The sequence below is a fragment of the Stomoxys calcitrans genome, chromosome 1, assembly GCF_963082655.1.
Source record: "Stomoxys calcitrans chromosome 1, idStoCalc2.1, whole genome shotgun sequence".
In the NCBI taxonomy this organism is placed as follows: Eukaryota; Metazoa; Arthropoda; class Insecta; order Diptera; family Muscidae; genus Stomoxys; species Stomoxys calcitrans.
In genome coordinates this window covers 54,911,656-54,935,010 of record NC_081552.1, presented here as the reverse complement: position 1 = coordinate 54,935,010, position 23,355 = coordinate 54,911,656, and positions in this window count along the sequence as shown.

Here is a 23,355-nt window from a genome sequence, read left to right as displayed (position 1 = left end):
TTTTTCAGTGTTTTTTTAATAACTCCGTCAATTTTAAAGCTATAAACTTCATACTTCACACAAATTATGCCAGCATATGTGTGCATAAAATACAAAAGGAATCACGTGAATATCTTTAGCGGTTTAAAAATGGCATCGTTTTCAATATGAAAAATATTTTTTTTGTCAAAAAATTGCAAAATTTTTCAAAAAAGATACTCCCATTTCCTTTAAGTTTTCGCAAACTTTGGCCGTCAAAGCATTATCATTTCTTTCCATTTTCACAAAGTCGAGGTATTAAGAAAAGTTTTAAGTGCTAATTTGGCTAATTTCGATATCAAACAACACCGTTATCTTAAGACCAAAATGGCCAATTTTTTTACTAAACTTCAAAAGTTTCTCACTGGAAAAAAAGTTCCACGGGGATTTTTTCGCTTTTTTTGAACTTAAATGAAAGCTTAAAATGTTCCCAACATTTTAAGGTATGTCTCGCCATATCCTAGCCATAAATGAGATCGTAGCGATCAAAATACTGAAAAAAGTCAATTTTCAAGTAGTGCTATATTCATTGCTAAAAAACAAGTATTACGTCACATTTTATTGCAAAGATGTTAAATAAACTTTTATTTGGTAACACTTCTTCTACAAAACACAAAAAGAATCATGGAAATATCTCTATTCTATTCCATTTTATGGAACCGGCAATAAAAAAGTCAATTTTTCAAAAAAGTCGAATTTCCCAAATTTTGTTTTTGTTGTCCTAATTGCACATGACACACTATAGCCATATTTACGCAACATACCTTATCGTAAAGGAAATTTTCATACCTTTCCAACGATGTATAAAACATTTCTCAACTCGGATTCTATCTACTCTAAAATTCATTTACACTTCATTAAACTCTATATAAAAATGTCTATTTGTGAAATGGAACCTTATATGGGGCCTACACTAAAACATTGATAGATTTGCCCAGGGTTTACAATACAAATGTGTTAGAATAAAAAAAGGTCTCCTGCCAAAGTTTAAAAAAATTGGAATAAAAATATGTGTTTTAGAGCGAAAACACTTCGCATCGGCGTGCGTTTATATGTATATTAGCTACTCCCAAAATAAAAAAGCATTTTAGTTTTGTATTATTTGATTTTATTCTCTACCAAATAATCTAAGGTATCAAAATTTAAAAGCTCTTTAATTTGAATGGCATCGGGATCGTCCTTATCTATATCGTCACATATTTTTGGTAGCCATTTAGTTCTGATGCTGTATAGTACCGGATCAGACGATAACAATAAATATTGAAGTAAATCATAATTTTGGTTAAATTTGGTGTTCTTTCGGGTATTGAAAAGCCGGAACTGTTTAACATCTCTATTACGGGATTCCTGAGCTTCTTCTGTAAGTTCTCCTAACGGAAGTATGTTGTATTCCACAATTTCCTTGCCATGATGTAAGACTTTATGTACTGTCGGTGTTAAAGCTTTCCACGAATATAAATCAGATAAAATGTTTTTTGTGTCATTACTATAAGCTTCAAATTTGGTTGAATTTATCATCTTTTTGCTATTGATTACAGCCAAAATCACTTTGAATCGTCTTAGCAAGTGTTCATCAAGACCGGTTATTTTAGATGTCGATACGGGGTCCTCAAAAAACCGCCTTGCCGAGTTGCCATCATTTGTGCTTCCGTATCCGTAAAGAGGTTTATCTATTATAAGTCCCTTTTGTTTAAACTCCAACTGGATTCGATTCTTCTCTTCCTGCCTCATTTTGTGAAGATCTTGGTTGTTTCTAGCAGAGACATCGCGGTTTCCAGGGCTAGTCCGATATTTAAGGTCATACGATAAATGCAAACAATACTCCATGAATCGAATTCTACAGTGCAGGGGCGAAATACCGAAATTGAGCGCATTTTCGTTTACTAAATTTTCATCAGACTTGTCCTCGAATTGCCCATTCTTCTTGCCACAAATATTGCATCTCCAATTGGACATAACGCCAGTTAATGCGTTTGCCACCTTTCCATCGATCATAGTGAGTTGTAGTTGAAACGAAACTTTTATATTTCTTCCCAATTGGTTTATAACAATCATGGGTAATGCAGCAATTTCTTCCTTTATTTCGTTCACCAAAGATCGTGTTGTGTTCCGGTCTTCCTTTGTATACTCAAACCGAATTGGGCGACATAAATATTTTGACCCAGGTGTTCTATTTATCCATATATCTTGAAATGCATTTTCTTTCGATGATGAAGATTGGTCCTTGTACAATCTCATTCTCAATGGTACTAATGATGCCATGAAAATTGATGCGAAGTTGGTATCTATTTCTGTTTGTTGCTTATATTCGGAAAATCCAGATGATCCATCACAACCCCATTTGCTGATCAAAACCACTTCGGAATTATTACATGTGTTCAACTGTTCTTCAGTAAAATTAGAAATAATTCTAACAGCTGTATTTTCAACAAGATCAGCAAGTTTCACTCTTGCTTTTAATTCGTCCACGTATATATTTGATGGCACCATTTTCGTCCTGGTGTTGTACAATTTATGTTTTGAGGGTAAACAACCCCATCCTTTTTCACGAAGAGCCTTCCTCATTGTTGAGTATTTGTTTCTTGAGAGGCCTAGGTTCAAAATCAGGGCCAGTGCATCTTCCTCCGTGAATTCTGTAGTCGATTTTGGAGTTGGAATACTTTCTACCATTCTCTTTACCCTTTTCGGAGATGCTAATGGTAAAACATCGACAATTCGTCCAACATTTTTTGGTTGTGTTTTTAACAATGCTGTTTTGAACGTATCTTTTATTAAATTTGGCGGATGTGCCGCCAATAGTTCCTCTTGTTTTTTCTTTTTGGTTTTCTCCGTAACTTCGTCGTATGCTTTGCTAGGCCGGCCGGGAATCAGCGGTTTAATTTCAATAAGTAGATCCGATTTCAGCCACTTCTCATACATTTTGAAAAACTTGATTTTTGCGAATGAACATTCTGGCAACCTTCTCTCAAATGATTTGTAGAATTTTTCAAGTTTGTCTAAAGCGTCTTTATTTAGCCTTATTCCATATATGTGGTCCAAAGTGTAAACAAGTTCCTTAAATGACTCCGTGTATGATTTGGAATCATTTTTGATGTCCCATACAATTTTCGAAAGAGTGGAATACTTCAGTATGACTTCCATAACTTATAAATGTCCTTTACGCCTCTACAAAATATAATGAAGAAAATTTGGATTTTGTTCAAATATTTATGCAATATATTCACAATTAATGACCCATTTCAGGTATCAGACGCAATCGTAAAAAGGGGTCCAAAGTGCCTCTTTTTACTTACTCTTCTATAATTATTTACCTGGACTCGAATTTGGTTAAAAAAAATGACAATGAATTTTTTATGGGTAGGTTTTTTCACATTCATTGATACGGTGGATTTCCTGGGAATTCGACATAGCGAAACAGGTAACATTTGTCTGCATCAAATCTTAACACAAATATATATATATATGCAGGTATATTTCTAGGTTACTTTTTATTCAAAAATCATCAGCTTACATTAAAAATAGATGTAGGTACTATACAAACGCACGCCGATGCGAAGTGTTTTCGCTCTAAAACACATATTTTTATTCCAATTTTTTTAAACTTTGGCAGGAGACCTTTTTTTATTCTAACACATTTGTATTGTAAACCCTGGGCAAATCTATCAATGTTTTAGTGTAGGCCCCATATAAGGTTCCATTTCACAAATAGACATTTTTATATAGAGTTTAATGAAGTGTAAATGAATTTTAGAGTAGATAGAATCCGAGTTGAGAAATGTTTTATACATCGTTGGAAAGGTATGAAAATTTCCTTTACGATAAGGTATGTTGCGTAAATATGGCTATAGTGTGTCATGTGCAATTAGGACAACAAAAACAAAATTTGGGAAATTCGACTTTTTTGAAAAATTGACTTTTTTATTGCCGGTTCCATAAAATGGAATAGAATAGAGATATTTCCATGATTCTTTTTGTGTTTTGTAGAAGAAGTGTTACCAAATAAAAGTTTATTTAACATCTTTGCAATAAAATGTGACGTAATACTTGTTTTTTAGCAATGAATATAGCACTACTTGAAAATTGACTTTTTTCAGTATTTTGATCGCTACGATCTCATTTATGGCTAGGATATGGCGAGACATACCTTAAAATGTTGGGAACATTTTAAGCTTTCATTTAAGTTCAAAAAAAGCGAAAAAATCCCCGTGGAACTTTTTTTCCAGTGAGAAACTTTTGAAGTTTAGTAAAAAAATTGGCCATTTTGGTCTTAAGATAACGGTGTTGTTTGATATCGAAATTAGCCAAATTAGCACTTAAAACTTTTCTTAATACCTCGACTTTGTGAAAATGGAAAGAAATGATAATGCTTTGACGGCCAAAGTTTGCGAAAACTTAAAGGAAATGGGAGTATCTTTTTTGAAAAATTTTGCAATTTTTTGACAAAAAAAATATTTTTCATATTGAAAACGATGCCATTTTTAAACCGCTAAAGATATTCACGTGATTGTATTTTATGCACACATATGCTGGCATAATTTGTGTGAAGTATGAAGTTTATAGCTTTAAAATTGACGGAGTTATTAAAAAAACACTGAAAAAAACCAAGGCCAAATTTTCATATTTTAAAATTAAACAATTCATAACTCCTTAACAGTACACGATGGCATGGTACTTTATGCATAAGTTTTTTAGATCTTGTCAAGCTCTTTCTCTAGAGTCCTAAATCATGTAAATCGGTTGAGTAGATCAAAAGTTATGGCCCCCAGAAGCTTGGAGAAGTCAAAAGTGGTCAACTTTGACACCCTGTAGCTCACCCTGTATTAAAGATATGGACCAACAACAGCACTTTTCTGAAAGCCTATGTCCTCCTCTACAAATGTCTAGAACATTTTGTATGGCTAAAATCAACAGATAAAAAGTTGTAGACTTATTTCCAATTTTTTTGCCATTTGGCCCACTGTGTGTCGGTGTTAAAGCTTTCCACAAATGTAAATCAGTTAAAATGTTGTTTGTATCAATACTATATGCTTCAAATTTGATTGAATTGATCATATTCTTGGTATTGATCACAGCTAAAATCACTTTGAATCGTCTTAGCAAGTGTTCATCAAGACCGGTTATTTTAGATGTTGATACGGGGACCTCAAAAAAGCGCCTTGCTCTTTTGCCATCATTTGTGCTTCCGTATCCACAAAGAGGCTTATCTGTTAAAAGTCCCTTTTGCTTAAACTCCAACTGGATTGGATTCTTTTCTTCTCGCCTCATTTTATGGAGATCTAGGTTGTTTCTAGCAGAGACATCACGGTTTCCAGGACTAGTCCGATATTTAAGGTCTTATAACTGCAAACAATATTTCATGAATCGAATGCAGATTGGTCCTTGTACAATGTCATTCCCAGTGGTACTAATGATGCCATCAAAATTGATGTGAAGTCGGTATCTTTTTCTGTTTGTGGTTTATATTCGGAAAATTCAGATGATCCATCACAACCCCATTTGCTGATTAAACCACTTCGGAGTTATCACATGTGTTCAACTGTTCTTCAGTAAAATTAGATATAGTTCTTACAGCTGTATTTTCAAGAAGATCAAGAGGTTTTAATCTTGCTTTCAATTCCTTCACTTATATATTGGTTGGCACCATTTTCGTCAGGTAAAGGAACCCCTACCCTTTTCACGAAGAGCCTTCCTCAATGTTGAAAATTAATTTCTTGAGAGGCCTAGGTTTAAAATTAGGCCCAGTGCATCTTCCTCTGAGCTCTGTAGTTAGTTTTGGAGTTGGAATACTTTCTACCATCCTCTTTAACATTTTCGGGGATGCAACTGGCAATAGATCGACAATTTGTTCAAAATTTTTTGGTTGTGTTTTTAACAATGCCGTTTTGAACGTATCTTTTATTAAATTTGGTGGATGTGCCGCCAATAATTCCTTTTGTTTTTTCTTTTTGGTTTCTCCATAACTTCGTCGTATGCTTTACTAGGCCGGCCAGGAATCAGCGGTTTAATTTCAATAACTAGATCCAATTCCAGCCACTCTTTATAAATTTTGAAAAACTTGATTCTTGCAAATGAACATTCTGGCAACCTTCACGCAAATGTTTGTAGAAATGTTTGTCTGTACCGACTTTATTTAGCCTTATTTCATATATATAGCCCAAGGTGTATACAAGTTCCTTAAGTGACTCCGTGCATGGTTTCGAATCATTTTTCATTTTTGATGTCCCATACAATTTTTGAAAGAGTGGAATACGTAGGTATGTCTAATAATAAACTACAGTATGACTTATAATATATTTATACTTATATTCCAATTTTTTTAAGAGACCTTTTTCTGGTCTAACATAATTATTTATATTGCAAACCATGGGCAAATCAATCAATATTTTAGTGTAGGCCTCATATAAGGTTCCATTTCACATATAGAGATTGTTGCATTGAGTTTAATGAAGTCTAGATGAAACTTAGGGTTGATAGAGTTGAGGAACGTGTTACACATTCGAGTTGAGGAACGTTTTATAAATCGTTGAAAAAGTATGAACATTTCCTTTAAAATAAGGTATATTGCGTAAATAAGGCGGTTGGTTTTCATTGCCAATGATGACGACAACAAAAAAATTTGGAATATTCGGCATTTTTAAAAAATGAACTTTAATGTTGTCGGTTACATAAAACCGGACAGGATAGTAATATTTTCTTGACTCTTCTGTGTTTTGTGGTGGAAGTGATACTGAAAAAAAGATTCTCACACACATGTGTAATAAAATGTGACGTAGTACTTCTTTTTTAACAGTGAATATAGCACTTCTTGAAAATCGAAGTTTTTTAGTATTTTGGCTGCCATGACCTCATTTATGGCAAGGATATGGCGAGGTATACTATAAATTGTTGGAAAAATTTCAAGCCTTAATTCAAGTCCAAACAACTTTTTATAAATCACCGTGGAACTTTTTCGCCAGTGTGAAACTTTTTAAATTTAGTAAAAAATTTGGCCATATTGGTCTTAAGCTAACGGGGTGGTTTGATATTGAAATGAGTCAAATTAGCACTTGTTGAATTAGCATTTTGTATACATATACTGGCATAAATTGTGTGAAATTTGAAGATTGTATATTAAAGATTGATGGAGTCATTAAAAAACACAGAAAAAACCAAATAAAAATTTTGATATTTTAAAATTAAACAACTCACAACTCGTTAACTGTACACGATGGCATGGTACGTTATGCGTATTTTTTATTTTTATATCTCGTCAAGCTCTTTCTCTAGAGTAGTAAATCATGTAAATCGATTCAGTAGATTAAAAGTTATGGCCTCCAGAAGATTGGAGAAGTGAAAAGTGGTCAACTTTGATTCCTTGTATTAAGAAATGGACCCACGGCAGTACTTATGAAAGCTTATGTCCTCCTCTACAAATGTCTAGAACATTTTGAAACGCTAAGATCGACAGATAAAAAGTTGTAGACTTATTTCCAATTTTTTGCCGTTTGGCCCACTGTACATCCTTGTAAAAATTGTATTACGCATTCACAGTGTATTTGTATGCGACATTTCTTAAAATATTCAAATATTTATTTTAATTCAAGCTCAAGGTTATTTCTTTTTTAATTTCAGTTATTTTTCAATATTTCGCCCATCCTTTGGCGGACATTTTGAAGAAAATCGTACATAAAACGAAATAAACACACGTATAAGCATAATATTTAACATCACCTACGTCATACTTTAACTTACAAAAATGTTGAGTAAGAAAAATGCAAACAAAAAACCAAGAGCTATTGGACCATCTCAGTCGGCCGTTGTCTGTTTTAATATTGGGCTTTTCTTATTGCATTTTGTTTAAACCCCGTTTACACTGCTCTTTAAATCCGGATTTAATGGCGCGATCGTCTGTTTTGCCTTTATAAAATCAGCTGACGAAAATCCCGTTTACATTGCTCTTTAAATCCAGATTTAATGGCTTGATCATCTATTTTCCCTTTATAAAATCAGGTGATGAGAGCTTAAGGCTTGTAGTGTAAACGGGTTTTACTGGTTTTATAAGCAGTCTGTAGTTACTCGCACATCCCTCTTTGTAGTTCGTACGGTATAGTTGTTTTTGTATTGATGATATGTAAGAGTCTAAACCCAACCAAAGGTTCAGAGTCGAAAAAAAAACGTTAGCGGCGAAACGAAATAACAGACGCTGAGTCTGGAGTCAAATTTGAGGGATGAAACAGCAACAGACAGACTGGTGGTGGTGCTGGATGTTGTTTACTTATTTTTACACCTTTTAATAACTTCGGAGTATTCGAAAATGCATTTAAGTGAATTGCAATTTTATCACTTAAAAGATGGTGTATATTTTTTGTAAGTAAGCATTCTAGACATAATTATTTCATAAACATCTATCTCCATGATCACTGTCACGATGCCCTTATCCACGTTCAAGATCATGAAGTTTTTGTTTCCTTTAAATATGTTTTGGTTTCTGCCACTGCGCAAAGTGTGTATTTATCTCTTGATGTCAACTGGTGTTGATTTATGTGACTCTCGATCATCGAAGTGAGTTTATTTCTGCCAATCTCCTGATCCTTTTTTGATGAGAGTGTTTTTATGTACTCTTCGCCGTCTGCTATGTAATGAAGCAAGGGGAAATTGTAAGAAGTGCACTTGCCACTGGGATTCATTTTTGCATTATCTGATTTCTAACCATTTGGTTTTGATTAAATAGTCTTCAATACTGCATTGTATTGCCAGCGCCATCTGTATGTGGTTATGCAGGGAAAGTATCTTGTTATTTTTATTTAGTTTATTGTGGCTTCTCGCTTATTGCCTGTGGCTTTTAATGGATTTTCTAACCGTTTGGAAGTTTTGAGGTGAGACATGGCGATACCAAGGCTTCTTAGTCTAGAGTTTATGCTTACTCGGCCATTTTGTCGTTCATCCTACCCTAGGAAAGATTAAAGATTTGGCTTTGATTGCAAGTAGCATTTTTTTTTTTTGCCACGAAAATTGATTTTTTTTGTTTACAATTTTTTTTTTGGTGAGTTTAAGTGCCAGGGATATCCCCTTCCACTGTTTTTTTTTTAAGAAAATTTAATTAACTTATTTAGAGACTGCCGAATACATAAATTTCGTGCTGTGGCAATTTCAAATCCACCTTCACCATCGGAAGAAATTGCAGATTTATTATCATCCATTTTTTTTTTCTGAATTATCGAGCTTGGGTGCCACCGAATATAAACGGTGAGTTTTGGTTTTGTTATCTCTTATTTCATTGAAACAATATTAACAATCGCGTTGTTGTTTTTGGTTTCAATTAGGATTGGCACCCAGCACCCCAGCCACATTTTTTTTTATCAAAGGGCGATCATAAAAATACTGGGGAGTTTGATTTGCTCTTTGGCTTGCCTTTGCTGTCCCCACTCCCATTGCAGTCGGTGTGCGGGCCGATCACCACACAGCATAAAAGGAATAAAAAAAAACCTGTTGTCGTCTCCCATCATTTTGATATACGCATTCAGTTGATCGCACCCACGCAATGGGCATTTGCCATGTGCTTTTGATAACAAGAGTTTAATTACAAGAAAAGAAAGAACTATTATATTTGAACCGAGAGGAAGAAATGAAGACTGTGGCCATAGAAATTTAAAGTGAAATAAGCTGGTGCCCCAAAATCCAATTGTCTTGAAGGAAGTTTGCTTGGTGTATTAAACGGCCGATAATAGAAAAATTCCAACCGGCAAGTGTATTTTAAAGTTTCTAGGCAACTGTATCATTTGACGTGGCAGTGTCCAAAAGCATCTAAAATTTCTGGAGATTGAAATGGACGTGTCATAGTGTGTCAAAGTTTAAGCTAAGTTGAACATATAGTACTAAGTGTTTAAGTGATTAGTCTATAATTGAATCAAAAGCCTAAAATTTTCTTGCTTTCTGCGTTTCATTAAATAAATTGAACATTTTGATATTTACCATGTACAAAAAAAATTTAAAGATTCAAGTTAAAATTAGACTTTTGATTCAATCATGTTAATGTGCTTTACTTTTTATTTCTATTTTGTTTTGCCACATTTGGTTTCATTATCAACATGCCTAGAAGTGAGTCAATTTAAACAAGGGTTTCATATTATTTTTCTAGTGTGATTTTTTTTTTATTTTTTTTCTTCAATCCACCCTAATGTCGAACTCTGCTTCTAGTTACATGTTTATAATGAAACAAGTATCTTTTGGAATTCAGCAGCTAACTCGTATTGTGTTGCAGAAACAAACGCAGCCGGAAGCCTAGCAACATTGTTGCCGCCGGATCACTTTTAACTTTTATCACTCTCTTGACTTCCAATGTTAGCATCAACAGCACTCATCGAAAGGCCTTTCGTCGTGGGAGCATGTTAATCAGCAACAACATATGTGAGTACTCTCTCAGTATCTAAATTTTAGCTTGGTATCGGCATCAGCGTTTTTTTTTCAATTTGTTTCCATCTGTTTGTTACGCAAAGCAAATGAGTTTGAACTGCACATTAATGTGGGTCATTTAAATGTAAATTTTTTTTTTTGAAATATAATCTACGTTATGTACGTTTATTTAGTAAGATCATTTAAAATATCTATAAATACGATAAATAAGAATATGTTAGCCCATGTTAAGAATAAAAATGAAAATTTCTCCAATTCATAAAAATGATTCCGAAATACTTAGTTATTGATTTGTGGAATAAAACTCTAATGGATTCAGACTAAATTTTGCTTTTCCTGTTTGGTTTTAGGTTAGCTTGGTTAGTTAGGTCACTGGGAATATGGGTGTCATGCAGTCAAACGGTTTAAGCGGGTATCTACAACTCATGACCAGGTTGGGTGGGCAAGATAGACGTCAACATCTACTCGTCTATCGATATGAACTCCGTCATTAAACTTTTCGCCCCTTTTCTCACTTTTAACTATATCTGCTCCTATCGAAACTAGCACGTATAGAAATAAATAATTTAATGTGGCATGAAAGGCGTATTGAAGCATTGAACCTGCCCCTCCGACGAGCTGACAGGCCGGACAATATACGTGCGCTCGCTTCTGAAACCATAACACAATTTCGTCCAAACGTTATATGCTACATAATAAATTATTTTTGGCGCCCAACGTGGGGCCCGAATGTGACTGTTTTTTTTGTACCACCTTTTGGATCAATCTATACTGATACCCAAGTTTATTCATTCGGCTCCTAAAGTTTATTTTCCCCTTATTACTTCATCTATACCGTCTCTATCTAAATTTTCATCTTTCCAAATTTTTCTCTTTGAGTTTATTCCAAAATGCGGATATTGTGTAGAATCTAGAGTTCCAAACTTCTTTCTTACCAACCTATTTTGACAATAATCTCCCTCCTGCTTCTATCGAAAGTGCCATTGTTTTTGTTCTTTGTCTGGAAGGAATGCAGACTCTGGCAAATTTTGCTAGATCTGACCACAGGCAAAAGCAACTTCATGACATTTAGAACTAACCAGAACCTGGATACTTGGAACCAAACAGTTTCCATCCGGTTTGGTGATATCTTTTCTCTCTTTCTATTTCCTTTTCCTTTCATAGTGAATTCGTTTATTGGCAATTTCATATCATTAAATGTGACAAACCTAACGCATGCTACCATTGAAATCAAACAGGGTAAAACTTTTGCTTCAATACCTATAATTTTTTTTTTCATTTACTTAAAATCAAATATTAAAAAAAAATTTTGTTCTCCAAACCTTTTTTTTCTTTAAACCCAATATTATATACAAAAAGGTAAAAATTTCAAAAGAAAGAAAAACGAAATAAAGACAAAAAAAAAATAAATATATACTACCTAAAAACGAGGGAAAAAATATATTATTCACATTGTAAAAAAAAAAAATTTTTAATTTTTTTTTTAATTGAAAGTTTCTATTTTTAACAACGCCTTTTTCCTTTTTGAATTTCGAATATGAAATATTTGTTTCTTACCAAATTTCGTATTTATGAACTATAACTTTAACTTTTTGAATGAAAGATAGAAGTAAAGGTAAAAATTAAATAAAATAAATCATGAAAAATAATTTTTGAATTATCAACAATAAAAAAAATATACATATTAAAGTAAAACAGTAAGCAATACGCATGATTAAATAATTAAGCAAAACCGCAGAAATACAAAACAGAAAACACAACTATAGAAATTATAGACATTAAAAAACTTAAAAAAAAAAAGAAAACAAAAAAATCAGAGAAAGTTTTGAAAATTAAAATAGAATTTGGGAAGTTGGTAACTAACCTCAGGAAAAGGATTAAAATTTAATTTTTATACACAAGGCGGTGATAGAAGCCTTATTATTATCTTTTTTGGAAAAACCTATTCAAATCCTATTTTTATTTCAATTTTTGATATACATGCTTGTTCTTTAAAGGATAAAAGCTTTATCTTTATACTTTTTTTTGCGTGAATGGCTACATGATCATACAGCGGGATTGTAAAGAAAGTATATTTTGATTATATCTCAATATTTTGTTCATTCACAACTATGGCTACCAAAACTGCAGAAAAGAATCCTATGGGATCGAACGGTAATCCTACTTGCGATGCCTGTAGTGAAACTATTGTTTCCGTTTCGGCGTTGCTGAAGATTTCATGTGGACATGTTTTCCACAAGAGCTGTTTGGAGAAATGCGTTAAGACTAGGCCATTCTGCCCCATTTGCAATAGTAGGGTAGCGTCTGATTCAACGGACACCGGTACTTCTCAGATAACAACTAGGGCTCAAGCTAAACAGATTGGCAATCCACCACCCCCAGCGGCGGCTAATACAGTTCAGGGTGATAGTGCTTCCAATACCTCGATCGGTGTGGTTGATCAGACAGAGAGAATAACCCAGTTAGTAACTAACATTGTTTCAGCCCAACAGGTACAGTTTATGACTACTCTAACTGCTCAATTGAGTCAGCTCATCGAAGGGAATATTGCCTCAAGTCTTTCTAGGTTAATGCCTTCTAACTCGCAAATTGAACCGAATCGACCTTCGCAATCCTCACCTCAGCCGATGCAGACTCTTCCTGCTGTTGAGGACCGTACGTTTAGGGAGTTATTTGGAATTACACCACATAATAGTCGATCTAGGGATTCTCAGAATAGACCACTTCAGGCTAATGGGCAATCGGTTTTGAACAGTTCCTCTCATGGCAATTCGTCTTCTTCAGATTTACACTCTCGCCCAGACAAAGTATTGCAAATAATGTCTAATTGGAAATTGAAGTTTAATGGCGGGATAAATGGTCTCTCTATCGACAACTTTATTTATCGCGTGGAAGCTCTGACCGCTCAGACCCTTCAGGGGAATTTGGATTTGCTCTGTGGTAACGCCAGTTCATTATTTGAGGGTAAAGCCAGTGACTGGTTCTGGCGATATCATCGCTCTGTCAGCTCAATCCGATGGTTTGATTTGTGCAGGTCCCTTCGTGAACAGTACAGAGACTCTAGGACTGATGTAGATATCAGGGAATTGATTCGGGAACGCAAGCAGAAACCCAATGAATCTTTTGATAACTTTTATGAGTCCATTGTTGCGTTGACCGATAGGTTGAAGACCCCTTTATCAGATGAAATGTTGGTAGAAATTCTCCGTAGGAATTTGCTCCCTGAAATCCAGCATGAGATTTTAAATATGGAGATAGGGTCTTTGCAAGGTTTGAGGGATACATGTAGGAGACGCGAATTTTTCATGCAAGACATGCGCCGAAAGCTAGGCTTAACCCTTTCTAAATCTGTTCCTTTATCCAAAAGAATATCAGAGATAGAAGATGAAAATAGAGAGGAAGCGCCAGATGTTTGTGTGCCTGATGATGAGATAGCGGCCCTTAATCTAGTATGCTGGAATTGTGCCAAAAGTGGACACCGCTATCAGGACTGTTTAGAAGAAAGGTCCATTTTCTGTTATGGCTGTGGTGCCCCTAATACTTATAAGCCAAACTGTAGCAAGTGTGCTTCAAAAAACGGCAGGTCCAGTGCACAGAAGGGTGCACAGAACTCGGAAAAGACATCGATTTCGGAACTGTAGTGAAGATATTGTCAGACCCTTCCCCTAGTATTCCTTTATTACACCATACTATTAAGAACACAAGTAAATCCGCAAGTACTGACCTTGAAAACCATGATAATGGATTCTCAACTAGAGACTCTGCTGATAAGACCACACCTGCTAACTTATTTCCTATTAAACCCCTTCATACTAGAATTAAAGAATATGAGTTGGCCCGTGCAAGGATCTTCGACGAACCTAAACGGAAGTCTAGGTCCGCACTTCGTATGAAATCATTTTGGGGGAAGATGAGAAGTATTAGGAGAAAGTTAGTCTATTCTATCCTGGATCGTCCGTCAGATGTAAGACCTTATGCAGAAGTAATTCTGTTTGGGAAGAAAATGCTTGGCCTTTTAGATACTGGGGCTTCAATAACATGTATTGGGTCTGAGGCCGCCAACGATTTTATAGCATCGAAGAAGCCTTTTATGAACCTGAAGTCTACTGTTCACACTGCAGATGGAAAGGGACAAAACGTGATCGGATTTGTGGAGACATTTATTACGTTTAAGGGATGCGAAATGCCCATTACTATATTTATAATTCCTAGTTTAGATAAGGATCTCTTCTTAGGGATAGATTTTTGGAATATTTTTAATTTACTTCCCGCTGAACTTTGGAGCAGTGGAATGTCACCTCTCTCTGGCATAAATGAAATCTCTCCACAAATTCCTCTGTCGGAGATTGAAAGACAAAGACTCAACCAGGTAGTATCTATTTTTCCATCTTACTCCAAAGAGGGCCTAGGTAGAACAGATGTTTTATATCATAGCATTGAAACTGGGGAAGCACGCCCCATTAAACAGCGCCACTTTCCAGTGTCCCCTGCGATAGAAAAATTAATTTATGAGGAACTAGACCGTATGCTAGCTTTGGATGTAATCGAAGAGAGCAACAGCGCATGGTCCTCGCCAGTGGTGCTTCATAGGAAGCCTGGCAAGAACAGGTTATGCTTGGATAGCAGGAAGTTAAATTCTGTAACCGTCGGTGATGCCTATCCGCTGCCGCAGATTGACGGCATTTTAAGTAGATTACCCAAGGCTCGATTTATTACCAGTTTGGATCTGAAGGATGCCTTTTGGCAGATTCCTTTAGACAAGAAATCGCGAGAGAAGACTGCTTTCACTGTCCCCGGGAGGCCGTTGTACCACTTTAAGGTTATGCCCTTTGGGTTGTGTAACGCCCCCCAAACAATGTCCCGGTTAATGGACAAAGTAATACCTCCAGAATTAAGGGCAGAGGTATTTGTCTATCTCGACGATCTTCTCGTCATATCTGAATCTTTCGAAAGGCATCTGGAAGTTCTGAGGTGTGTGGCGAAAAGGATCCGTGAATCTGGACTGACTATTAACGTAGAGAAAAGCCATTTTTGTGTCCCAGAGGTTAAGTATTTAGGCCATGTGGTTGGGTATGGGGTCATTCAAACCGATCCGGAGAAAGTGTCCGCCATTACTGAATTTCCTGCCCCGAGATCGGTGAAGCAAGTTCGCAGGTTTTTAGGTATGACGGGATGGTATAGGAAGTTTATTAGGGACTATGCCTCTATTACTACCCCTATAACGGATTTGTTGAAAGGAAGGAGGAAATTTGTATGGACCGAAGAAGCCCAAAAAGCTTTTGAGGTTTTAAAGTCTCACCTGAGCTCAGCCCCTGTTTTGCACAGCCCGAATTTTTCGCAGCCGTTTTTCATACACTGTGATGCTAGCACAACAGGTATAGGAAGTGTATTGGTACAGAAGAATGCGGAGGGTGAAGAAGTTCCTATCGCCTTTATGTCGAAGAAACTCAACAAAGCCCAACGCAACTATTCAGTTACCGAACAGGAATGCTTAGCAGCAATGTTAAGTGTTAAAAAGTTTAGACCTTATGTCGAAGGACATGAGTTCACTATTATTACTGACCATGCGTCATTGAAGTGGCTGATGTCCCAGACAGATCTAAGCACAAGGCTGGCTCGGTGGGCTTTAAAACTGCAGGGATACAAATTCAACATTCAGCATAGGCGTGGTAGTCTTAACATAGTCCCGGATACACTTTCTAGAGCCAATACGGAAGACATGTCCGCTCTAGGTCTGAATAGTCTGTCTGAAATTGAAAATGACACTGGTTTTTTCGTGGATCTAAACTCCACATATTTTAAGTCTGTTGAATACCAACAACTTTTGGACAAGATTGGGAGGAATTTGGAACAACTGCCCGACATTAAAATTGTAGACGGTTATTTATATAGACGGACAGAGCATGCCACTGGCGACCAGATTCACGATGACTTGGCCTGGAAACTTTGGGTACCGCGAGAGCTGATACCAGATGTATTAGGGAAGGCCCATGATCATCCACTATCATCACATTGTGGAATAAACAAAACTCTTGCCCGAATTCGTCAGTTTTTCTTTTGGCCCAATTTGGCTGTGGACGTGAAGAATTATGTAAACAACTGCGAGGTGTGCAAATCGATGAAGCACCCAAACACGGTACTGCGACCCCCAATGGGAAAGACCCCAGATACATGCAGATTCTTCCAAAAACTATACGTCGATTTTCTTGGTCCCTACCCCAGATCTAGATCTGGTAATATTGGTATTTTTATTGCTCTAGACCATTTCTCTAAATTTCCCTTTCTTCATCCTGTTAAAAAGTTTACTGCAGAGGTGGTTGTAAAATATCTCGAAGGCGATTTGTTTCACACGTTTGGCGTGCCAGAAACCATTGTCTCGGACAATGGCTCCCAATTTAAATCCTTGATTTTTAATCAATTGTTGAAACGGTATGGGGTACATCACGTTTATACGGCTATTCACTCCCCTCAATCAAACGCATCGGAGAGGGTGAATAGGTCCGTGATAGCGGCCATAAAATCTTATGTCAAGCCCGACCAGAAGAACTGGGACGAGTTGCTTAGTTCTATATGTTGCTCTTTACGATCTTCGAGGCATTCTGCAATAGGCACCTCCCCATATTATTTGGCTTTCGGGCAGAACATGGTTACGAATGGGGGAACGTATTCACTTCTTAGGCAGCTCGAGATGCTTGAGGACCGCTCTGTTAGATTTGACCGAAATGACTCTAGGGATATCATGGCTAGGAAGGCTTCAGAGAATATCCAGAAACAGTTCTGCAGGAACGAGAAGACCTATAACCTGCGCTCTAGGGAAGTTTCTTACCACGTAGGCCAAGAAGTTTACAGAAGGAATTTCAAGCAGAGTAGTTTCGAGCAAGGGTACAATGCCAAGCTGGCCCCAACATTCCTTAGGGCTAGAGTCAGGAGGAAATTAGGGAATTCATATTACGAATTGGAAGACCTAAGAGGCAATTTTCTCGGTACTTATCATGCCAAGGATATTCGACCATAGAGACCTTTTGTATTTGACGTAAATGCATGTTGGCAAGTGTGATCAGCTTCCGGCATGTGTTACCTCCCCGAAGTCTGATTTTGGCGGGGGGGAATGTAAGAAGTGCACTTGCCACTGGGATTCATTTTTGCATTATCTGATTTCTAACCATTTGGTTTTGATTAAATAGTCTTCAATACTGCATTGTATTGCCAGCGCCATCTGTATGTGGTTATGCAGGGAAAGTATCTTGTTATTTTTATTTAGTTTATTGTGGCTTCTCGCTTATTGCCTGTGGCTTTTAATGGATTTTCTAACCGTTTGGAAGTTTTGAGGTGAGACATGGCGATACCAAGGCTTCTTAGTCTAGAGTTTATGCTTACTCGGCCATTTTGTCGTTCATCCTACCCTAGGAAAGATTAAAGATTTGGCTTTGATTGCAAGTAGCATTTTTTTTTTTTGCCACGAAAATTGATTTTTTTTGTTTACAATTTTTTTTTTGGTGAGTTTAAGTGCCAGGGATATCCCCTTCCACTGTTTTTTTTTTAAGAAAATTTAATTAACTTATTTAGAGACTGCCGAATACATAAATTTCGTGCTGTGGCAATTTCAAATCCACCTTCACCATCGGAAGAAATTGCAGATTTATTATCATCCATTTTTTTTTTCTGAATTATCGAGCTTGGGTGCCACCGAATATAAACGGTGAGTTTTGGTTTTGTTATCTCTTATTTCATTGAAACAATATTAACAATCGCGTTGTTGTTTTTGGTTTCAATTAGGATTGGCACCCAGCACCCCAGCCACATTTTTTTTTATCAAAGGGCGATCATAAAAATACTGGGGAGTTTGATTTGCTCTTTGGCTTGCCTTTGCTGTCCCCACTCCCATTGCAGTCGGTGTGCGGGCCGATCACCACACAGCATAAAAGGAATAAAAAAAAACCTGTTGTCGTCTCCCATCATTTTGATATACGCATTCAGTTGATCGCACCCACGCAATGGGCATTTGCCATGTGCTTTTGATAACAAGAGTTTAATTACAAGAAAAGAAAGAACTATTATATTTGAACCGAGAGGAAGAAATGAAGACTGTGGCCATAGAAATTTAAAGTGAAATAAGCTGGTGCCCCAAAATCCAATTGTCTTGAAGGAAGTTTGCTTGGTGTATTAAACGGCCGATAATAGAAAAATTCCAACCGGCAAGTGTATTTTAAAGTTTCTAGGCAACTGTATCATTTGACGTGGCAGTGTCCAAAAGCATCTAAAATTTCTGGAGATTGAAATGGACGTGTCATAGTGTGTCAAAGTTTAAGCTAAGTTGAACATATAGTACTAAGTGTTTAAGTGATTAGTCTATAATTGAATCAAAAGCCTAAAATTTTCTTGCTTTCTGCGTTTCATTAAATAAATTGAACATTTTGATATTTACCATGTACAAAAAAAATTTTAAAGATTCAAGTTAAAATTAGACTTTTGAATCAATCATGTTAATGTGCTTTACTTTTTATTTCTATTTTGTTTTGCCACATTTGGTTTCATTATCAACATGCCTAGAAGTGAGTCAATTTAAACAAGGGTTTCATATTATTTTTCTAGTGTGATTTTTTTTTAATTTTTTTTTCTTCAATCCACCCTAATGTCGAACTCTGCTTCTAGTTACATGTTTATAATGAAACAAGTATCTTTTGGAATTCAGCAGCTAACTCGTATTGTGTTGCAGAAACAAACGCAGCCGGAAGCCTAGCAACATTGTTGCCGCCGGATCACTTTTAACTTTTATCACTCTCTTGACTTCCAATGTTAGCATCAACAGCACTCATCGAAAGGCCTTTCGTCGTGGGAGCATGTTAATCAGCAACAACATATGTGAGTACTCTCTCAGTATCTAAATTTTAGCTTGGTATCGGCATCAGCGTTTTTTTTTTTTTTCAATTTGTTTCCATCTGTGTGTTACGCAAAGCAAATGAGTTTGAACTGCACATTAATGTGGGTCATTTAAATGTAATTTTTTTTTTTGAAATATAATCTACGTTATGTACGTTTATTTATTAAGATCATTTAAAATATCTATAAATAGGATAAATAAGAATATGTTAGCCCATGTTAAGAATAAAAATGAAAATTTCTCCAATTCATAAAAATGATTCCGAAATACTTAGTTATTGATTTGTGGAATAAAACTCTAATGGATTCAGACTAAATTTTGCTTTTCCTGTTTGGTTTTAGGTTAGCTTGGTTAGTTAGGTCACTGGGAATATGGGTGTCATGCAGTCAAACGGTTTAAGCGGGTATCTACAACTCATGACCAGGTTGGGTGGGCAAGATAGACGTCAACATCTACTCGTCTATCGATATGAACTCCGTCATTAAACTTTTCGCCCCTTTTCTCACTTTTAACTATATCTGCTCCTATCGAAACTAGCACGTATAGAAATAAATAATTTAATGTGGCATGAAAGGCGTATTGAAGCATTGAACCTGCCCCTCCGACGAGCTGACAGGCCGGACAATATACGTGCGCTCGCTTCTGAAACCATAACACAATTTCGTCCAAACGTTATAAAATCCGTGTTTGTCTGCGGCAATGCGATCTTTTTTCATGTGATAGTAGCCTTTCAACTTCTTCTGGTATCTGTGTGTTGGTTTTCCCTTCTCTATTTTCCTGGAAAGCTTTCAATTTCTTTCTGTGTCTTGTTCTAATATTTTCTATTGTTCTCTTCTCCATGTTCCTTTCACTGTCAAGAAGCGATGCAAATTTTTAAGTTGCCATAGACAAACGTAATTTCTCTTCGATTTCAAGTACATTATCCTTATTAAGTTTTTTAATTTCATGTTTTTGTTTTAAGATTTTCTTATGAAATTTGCCTGGTGAGTTTTTAGGGTTTTTTAGGTGATTCGGATATTTTTTCTTTAGTGTTAAGAATCTTCTCAATATTTTGAGTCGCGTTAATAATAAAGTTTTGTGTTGTACCATATTTCCTGCATCGAATTGGGAATATGGTAGATGTGGTGTTAAGTTGATTATTTTTCTCCATTCTATAATTGTTTATATTTTGTCCAACGCACCTTTATTTAAGCTGAATGTAAACCATCTTCTTGCTTTATTTTGTTTTCGGCGTGCTCTCCGTTTTTGGTCCACAGTGTATTTGTAAGCGACCTTTCTTAATATATTCAAATATTTATTTTAATTTAAGGAAAAAAATTTAAATTTAAATAAAAAACATTTGAATTGTATTTCGCATTTCAATTTTAAAAGTTCCTGCAAACAAAGTGAAATAAAAACCAGAATAATTTTTAGTTTTTTTTACACCCTCCACCATAAGATGGGGGGTATACTAATTTCGTCATTCTGATTGTAACTACTCGAAATATTCATCTGAGACCCCATAAAGTATATATATTCTTGATCGTCGTGAAATTTTATGTCGATCTAGCCATGTCCGTCCGTCCGTCTGTCTGTCGAAAGCACGCTAACTTCCGAAGGAGTAAAGCTAGCCGCTTGAAATTTTGCAAAAAATACTTCTTATTAGTGTAGGTCGGTTGGTATTATAAATGGCCCATATCGGTTCATGTTTTGATATAGCTGCCATATAAACCGATCTTGGGTCTTGAATTCTTGAGCCTCTAGAGTGCGCAATTCTTATCCGATTGGGATGAAATTTTGCACGACGTATTTTATTATGATATCCAACAACTGTGCTCAGTATGGTTCAAATCGGTCCATAACCTGATATAGCTGCCATATAAACCGATCTTGGGTCTTGACTTCTTGAGCCTCTAGAGTGCGCAATTCTTATCCGATTGGAATGAAATTTTGCACGACGTGTTTTGTTATTATATTCAACAACTGTGCCAAGTACGGTTCAAATCGGTCCATAACCTGATATAGCTGCCATATACACCGATCTGGGGTTTTGACTTCTTGAGCCTCTAGAGGGCGCAATTCTTATCCGATTGTAATGAAATTTTGCACGGCGCGTTTTGTTACGATATCCAACAACTGTGCTAAGTATGGTTCAAATCGGTCCATAAAATTATATAGCTGTCATATAAACCGATCTTGGGTCTTGACTTCTTGAGCCTCTAGAGGGCGCAATTCTTATCCAATTTGAATGAATTTTGGCACGTAGTATTTTGTTATGATATCCAACAACTGTGCCAAATATGGTTTAAATCGGTTCATAATCTGGTATAGCTGCCATATAAACCGATCTGGGATCTTGACTTCTTGAGCCTCTAGGGGTCGCAATTATTATCCGATTTGCCTGAAATTTTGTACGACGGATTCACTAATGACCATTAACATACGTGTTTTTTATGGTCTGAATCGGTATATAGCCCGATACAGCTCCCATATAAATCGATCTCCCTATTTTACTTCTTGAGCCCACAAAGGGCGCAATTCTTATTTGAATTGGCTGACATTTTACACAGGTCTCCAACTTATAATTTAATTGTGGTCCAAACCGGACCATATCTTGATATCGCTCTAATAGCAGAGCAAATCTTTTCTTCTATCCTTTTTTTGCCGGGAAAAGAACTCGACAAATGCGATCCAAGGTGGAGGGTATATAAGATTCGGCCCGGCCGAACTTAGCACGCTTTTACTTGTTTATTTCTAATGCTTACCAAATCTTCAGGCCATATCACGCTGCATGTTTCGGCTTTTCTGAGCAGTAGCGATGAGAACTAATTCCCACTATACCATTGCTGCATATGAAATTTCTTCCTGTAATTGTGTTCGTAGACAAGAAAATTTGAAAAATTTGCCCATTAACATTCCGTTAAGGAACAGGGGCAAACTTCTCACATATCAATGAGTACAGTCCGCTTCAAGTTTAAGTTCAATTACAAGGGGCCTCCTTTTTATAATCGAATCCGAACGGCGTACCGCGGTGCGTCACCTCTTTGAAGAGAAATTTTTACATGGCATAGTACCACACAAATGTTGCCAGCATTACTAAGGGGATAACCACCGCTAAAACCCATGCGTTCGGCGTCATATGCGGACATGCTAACCGCTGCACCACGGTGTTCTCTGAGACACAGAAAGAAAAACATTATTTGAACAGAAAGAAGAGATGGATATCGTAACTCGCCAAACTTACCTTGGTCATTTAATTTCATATTTTTGCACTTTTAAACTTGTTTCTTGCTACAGCGCTCGACTTTTTTTGGCGAATGCGTTCATCAGACTGTTTGTGCGATACGGGAATGTTTTGCATGGTTTCAGCTCTGGCCTATATGTGTTGCTGACGCCTCTGCATCAGCGTTGCTCTGAATGGTTAATGACGTTGCGCATGACTATTACGTATTTGTTTTTATTATGAAAAGGCAGTTTCCAATAACAGCATAAAAGGGTCACATTTTTCAAACATAAAAGGGTCACAGGTAAACATGTAGAATGTCCCATAGAGAGAGGAAAATGTAAAAGGCGGTTTTGGCTTTTTAAATAAGAATTTGTATCAGAAATAAACATTTAAAGGTTTCTAACGGAATTTTATTTAAGGTTTCTAACATGGATCTATTGTCCTATACAAAGTAAAGTCACAAATCTAACGCTCTTGTATTATGATATTCTACGTTTTTAATCGATTGATGATTGACAAACAACGAGTTTAAAAAGTATCTTATTAAAGATAGGTTTGGAATTACTGAGAAGTTAATGGATTTAATCATCTCTGTTACAAAATCTGCAACCAAAGTTTATTTTTCAAAATTTTTAAGTTAAAACTTGTATATCAATTAAATTTATTTAAAAATAAAAATTTGGGAAATTCGTAAACTTTTTGAACGAATATTTATTCAATTTGAAGAATATAGGTTTGTAGCAAGCTTTATATTGGGCAAACAAAAACGTTGTTTACTAAAGGAATATTTAAATTGTTGAGAAGAAACTTGGTTTAGTAAAATGACTTCTCAAAACCAATTTTATGAACTATTTGCGAC